This window comes from Capra hircus, chromosome 1, assembly GCF_001704415.2.
Source record: "Capra hircus breed San Clemente chromosome 1, ASM170441v1, whole genome shotgun sequence".
Lineage (NCBI taxonomy): Eukaryota > Metazoa > Chordata > Mammalia > Artiodactyla > Bovidae > Capra > Capra hircus.
The window spans coordinates 33,762,583-33,768,604 of record NC_030808.1 but is presented as its reverse complement, the minus strand read 5'-3'; the positions used below and the strand labels follow the sequence as shown (position 1 = coordinate 33,768,604).

The window sequence follows — 6,022 nt, the reverse complement described above, 5'->3', positions numbered from 1 at the left end:
AAAGAAGGGAGAAATTATATTCATGAATCCTCATTTGCAATCCCATCAAAGTTTATCTCAGTGCGGAGCTGGTTCTCATTGAAAGCAATTTGAGGTTGTCATCCAGTCCTTGGTGTTTTCTCAAGGAATCCTGCAGCAAGGTTCATCTGAGTCTGACAGTGGAGGAGACCTAGCACAAGGAAGACGTGATGAGAGGGAGGCCATCAGAGAAATCTGAGATGTCCAGGGTGTCTGACACAATGAATCAGTATTTGTGAAGCACTTAGAAGAGTACCCAAGGGCGGTAAATATGCGTTAACTATTACTACTCTGAGACCAGCTACAGAGAATGTAAAGTAAGAATGAGGCTTGTAAATAAAGGGTTATGCTTGATAGTGGTTTTAATGAGATTTTCATTGTCCCAAGATTGTCTCTGATGCCTTTTATTTGGCTGCTCTAGGTCTTCGTTGCTACACAGGCTTTTCTCTAGTTGCAGTGCATGGTCTTCAGTACTTGCAGCGGGCTGGCTCAGTAGCTGTGGTTCCCCAGCTCTAAGGCACGGGCTCAATAGTTGTGGCTCACAGGCTCAGCTGCTCCACAGCATGTGGGATACTCCAGGATCAGGGATCAAACGTATGTCTCCTGCATTGGAAAGTGGATTCTTTACCACTGAGCCACCAGGGAAGTGCTGTCTCTGGTGTCTTGGGTTAAATTGAGACATAATTAAAACTCCCTTTAAAGATTTAAAATCCAGAGGGAGCTAGAAATGGTCAATGCTTTCAACTTTCCACCCCCCATCCCCCCTCACCCCCGCCCCACAACCAAGACATACATAGCAATTTCAGACCAGGCTCAGCTTTAATTTGGATGATGGTCAACATACTCAGAGATGCTGACCACAGAGGGGAAGACACTTGCTCCTCCATGGTTTTGCAGTAGATGCTAGAAAAATAAATAGGAATCAGTATTTGACTTTCTCTCTGGAAGTCTCTGTTTAGTACTATATCTTTGACTCCAGGGCTTCCCTGGGGGCTCAGAGAGTAAAGAATCTGCCTTCAATGTAGAAGACCCAGCTTTAATCCCTGAGTCAGGAAGATCCTCTGGAGAAGAGAGTGGCGACCCATTCTAGTGTTTTTGCTTGGAGAATTCCATGGACAGAGGAGCCTGGTGGGCTACAGTCCATGGGGTCCCAAAGAGTTGGATATGACTGAGTGACTTTCACTTCCATGTCACTTTGACTTCAAAGCTAATGAGTCTGGAGGAGGAATTCTCTAAACAAAACTGGAGTCATGGAATGTGTCATGAAGGACAAACAGCTACAACTTTGGGGAGCAAAGCTTAGAAGGTTTCTAGTAAATGTGGTTCTGCCCAGAATCCCACAGATGGACCAGACCAGTGCCCCAGTGTGAGGATTATCTGGTGAAAGCTATGGCGTGCTTCAAGAAAAAAGTAAATAAAAGCACAAATATTAAAGCATAAAAATTATCTACATCCACCCAATGGCACCTCTTATTTATTTTATCCCCATCCTCATTCAAGTCGTCAAAGGTTTTACCAAACTATTGCAGTATAATGTTTTCAAACTTTGTGTGTCAGTGACATTCTGTAAACACGCAATGTAATTTCAGACTTCCTGTATAAATCTGAGTCATCTAGATGCTGACATAACAAAATTTCTTCTCTGGAATTTTAGCTGCTTTTCAAAAAAAAAGATTAACAAAGAATACTGTTATGTTTCATTCTAATTAATATCACTAAAATGGAAAGAAACTAAGTGTATCAGGCTTGACTGTTTGCATGTTAAGTGGGATTCCCTCTTTAAAGAAATTTTTGCATCGTCAAGGGATTAAACTGGCAGTTCTCGGCTGTTCTCATGCAGACCACAGAATTTGCCCCTCCTTCTTGGTGTCTGATGGAGATTTATGCCAGATGCTTAGAATAAAGGGCAGAATTTCAAAATCTTACAGTCAGCATTAGGGGGAGAGTGGATTGCAGGAGAAAAAAATTAGATTGTTTCAGTATTCTGAAATACTTGAAAGCTTGGGAATGTGTGGCGTTAGCATATACATTATCTAACACACAAGACCATCAAATAAAAATTCAGAAAACTTATTTGGTCAGAGTGGGTTTTCTCCTCGTCACATTGTTTTCTTGACTTCAGGAAAATGTGGATGGATTTTGAGGCGTTTGCCACAAAAACTCCAAATTTTCTTTTATGTGTGCTTCACTGAAATAAACATAGATGAGATTACCAAGAAATGATCACTACTCAAAGTTTAGGATCTATGTACTCCGAATGTATAATTCCTATTTTTTTAACACATGGATAATGTAAAGGAAAATTGCCGTGATGATTTTTTCTTTACGTTATGTCTTTCAAGATCTAAATATTGCTACACATAAGATTTGTGTGTAGACATTTTACTGTATCATATCTATGACTTAGTTATTCATACCCAGGTTAATGAAAATAAATTTGACCCTAAAAGATCTCATGATATTTTTACTTTATTCATACTCTTTGGAAAGTAATTGACCTCCAATTAAAAATAAATAAATAAAATGTAAAAAAAAATGACATAAAGTATAAAACCGTGGAGTGAAAATAGAAAAGTTGTAGTGAATCTATCCATTTCCATAATGTAGGAATCTTTTATTCTTTAAATCAAATGTATGTGCTTTTGACTGAATTTCTTAGCTCTTGTCTCTGATTTATCATAATAAATTAATAAATAATTAACATAATTGAAAAAAATAAAAATTATTATGCTGACAATAAATAAATAAATAAAGGGCAGAAATGGTAAGACAAAATTTTTTTTTTTACCCAGTCTACATGTATTTTTGCTAAACTTAAAACTTTTTATCTACACTATCTAGACCCTAGGGCTGAGGGGTAAACACATTGATTTTTAAATCATGAAATCTTCTTCTTGAAATAATTACACCTGAGATTAGATTCCAGGAATAAGGGTTTGGCATGCAGGACTATTTGAACCAGCCATTTGATTCTGTCAATTATTTAAAATTTTACATGGTTCTCTGTTTCCCTGTTAAAGAATATATTTCTTCAAATATCACTTTATCCATTCTATTAATGTTGTAAACAATATATGGTAGATGAACTTCATCACAGTGAAAGTTTAAATATATATATATATATATATGCCTGCCTGAGTGCTCAGTTGCTCAGGTATGTCCAACTCTTTGCCACCCATGGACTGTAGCCCACCAGGCTCCTCATCCGTGGGATTTCCCAGGCAAGAATACTGCAGTGGGTTGCCGCTTTCTAGGGCAGCAGAGGATGAGATGGTTAGATAGCATGACTGGCCCAATGGACATGAATCTGAGCAAACTCTGGGAGATAGTGAAGGACAAGGGGGCCTGGTGTGTTGCAGTCCATGGAGCAGCAGAGTCAGACAGGATTAAGTGGCTGAACAACAGCGACAACTCAAGGGCATCTTTCGGACAAGGGATCAAGCAGATGTGTCAGTTGAGTCTCCTGCATTGGCAAGCAGATTCTTTACCACTGCACCACCTTGGGAAGCCCAAACACACACACACACACACACACACACACATATATGTCCAAACAACAAATTTTGCAGAAATTCATTATTAAATTTTCAGAGAATGTTGGTAATATTTACACTGCTAGAGCTGTAAGTTGCTAATTATATGAAAGGAGAGAGTTGTAGGAATGCAACTTTTAGAGTGAATTTCTTCAAATATATTTAGTCACACTCACTCCTGATTTAAGGTGAAAAAATGGCTGCAAATGTTTTTTATAAATGTCACCATTGAAATATACTAGCATGATTAGCTCATGTCACTCCTCCATTGTTTCTTTAACAGTCATGTTTTGTTTCTGGCTTTGTTTTTTATCTTCACAGAAAAATAAAACATAATTTTAAAATTTCCTGTTAGAAAATAATCCTAACGCAAGTGTGATTTCTGCATGCAGGGCATTGAATTTAGCTTTTTAGACCATCTTTCACTGAAATCAATCTATTTACTTGTGTGTGTATGTGTGTGTACACACAAACAATATTTTCCTATTTGAAAATAGGAATAGGAATTCCTATTTGAAAACAAACTGCAGTGGAAATTAAGTTTTTAACCAAAGATCTTAGGTTCTCCTCCTTCTGCACACATAGGAAGCTTGCCCCCTTAAATTAAGCATGACTACATGAATTGCTTCAGCCTTTGCAATATGAGCAGAAACATTTCAGAGCTGGGGTGCAGCTTACCTTGTCTGTCTTCCACACTGTGCAAGCTGGGTCTCTGAATGAAAATGATATGGAAAGAGTCCTTTCACAGTTTGTGACAGACATTTGATATTAAGCACACCCCGCTTTGGGACCTAACCTGAGCCATGACAGGCTCAGCAGGCCACACTAGGCCTAAGCCTCAGGTTCTTGTAAGCATGAGTCATAATTCTAGGAAGCCCCACCCTAGGAGAGTTTCCGCTGGCGCCAAACCGGATTAAAACCTGAGTCATGATTCCGGGGAACCACACCCTGGGAAAGTCCCCGATGGCGCCAAACCTGAGCCAATCCGGATAGGGATGCGGGATTTGGAAATCACGGGCGCGAATGGCTCAGCCAGTCATTACCCGCCAGCTGTACTAAGAACCGCCTGTATAAAAGCAGCTGTGAGTCAGAGCTCAGGGCTCTTTCGTTAAGACGCCACTGTGCTGGATGAGACTAGAGCCCTAGCTCGAGCTAGCAATAAACCCCCTTTATGCTTTTGCATTGCTGTGGACGTCTTATTCTCTCAGTTTTGGGGACTCGGACTTCGGGCATAACACCCACAAATAAAATAATTAACTTTTCTTGTTCAATCCACTAAGATTTGTAACCATATCAGTAACCATATTCGTTGCCATATCAGTAACCATATTGTTACCAATATCAGGTTTTCCTGATTCTCTCTCTGTTTATCTCTGCCTCATTTCTTCCTTCTCAAATACTCATAGAACATAAAGCATTATAGTCAAACTTCTTTTCTAAATTAATAGTGTAACATGGAACAAAAAGACAATGGTTAATTGAAATCTAGTTAGAAAGACAACAGAGGACTTTTTTCTCTATATATTTATCTCATTCAAAAAAATGCAAGTGCTTACCCTTATAGTTCCATCCTCTCTCCAACACAATCAGTACTTCATAAGTACCCACTTCCTAATGTTTTTCACCTGATCTATTTACATAGCTGTTGTTTAGTCATGTCCGATTCTTTTGCCACCCCATGGACTGTAGGCTGCAGATTCCTCTGTCCATGGGATTTCCAAGCAAGAATACTGAAATGGGCTGCCATTCCTTCTTCAGGGGATCTTCCCAGCCCAGGGATTAAACCCTTATCTCCCGCATTGGTAGGTGGATTCTTTACCACTTAGCCACCAGGGAATGCATTTAAATAGATACTTAGGGTAAAAAGCAGCCAAGAAGAGGCACAGAGAGAGTAACAGAGAAAACTTGCTATAGAAAAGGACTGTGAAAATGACTTTAAATGGAGTGTAGTCTGTAGTCAAGGATATGGTTTTCCCAGTGGTCATGTATGGTTGTGAGAGCTGGAACTGTGGCACTGGAGAAGACTCTTGAAAGTCCCTTGGACAGCAGGGCGATCAAATCAGTCAATCTTAAGGGAGATCAACCCTGAATATTCACTGCAAGGAGTGATGCTGAAGCTGAAGCTCCGGTATTTGGGTCATCTGATGCGATATCAGACTCAGAAAATTCCCTGGTGCTTGGAAAGATCAAGGGCAGAAGGAGTAGAGGGCATCACCAATGCAGTTAACATGAACTTGGACAAACTCCAGGAGATGATGAGGGACAAGGAGGCTTGGTGTGCCACAGTCCATGGGGTCGAAAACAGATGGACATGACTGGGTGACTGAACAACAACAGCAACAATCCATAAAAATACTGAATCTATAAAAATACTGTTGTATAACTGAAGCAAATATAATATGGTAAACCAGCCATACTTCAATGAAAAAGAAAAGAAATATGGGATAGTTACAGAAATAGTTCAAATGCTT

The 6,022-nt window shown here is 39.5% G+C and overlaps 1 long non-coding RNA gene across 1 annotated transcript; it reads right to left on the bottom strand.

Moving 5' to 3' along the window:
- Window positions 384-4,353, bottom strand: LOC108636757. Its single transcript, XR_001918575.1, has 3 exons — window positions 4,230-4,353; window positions 812-921; window positions 384-621 (listed from the first exon to the last, which is right to left on the bottom strand). It is a non-coding gene; the product is annotated as an uncharacterized LOC108636757 (long non-coding RNA).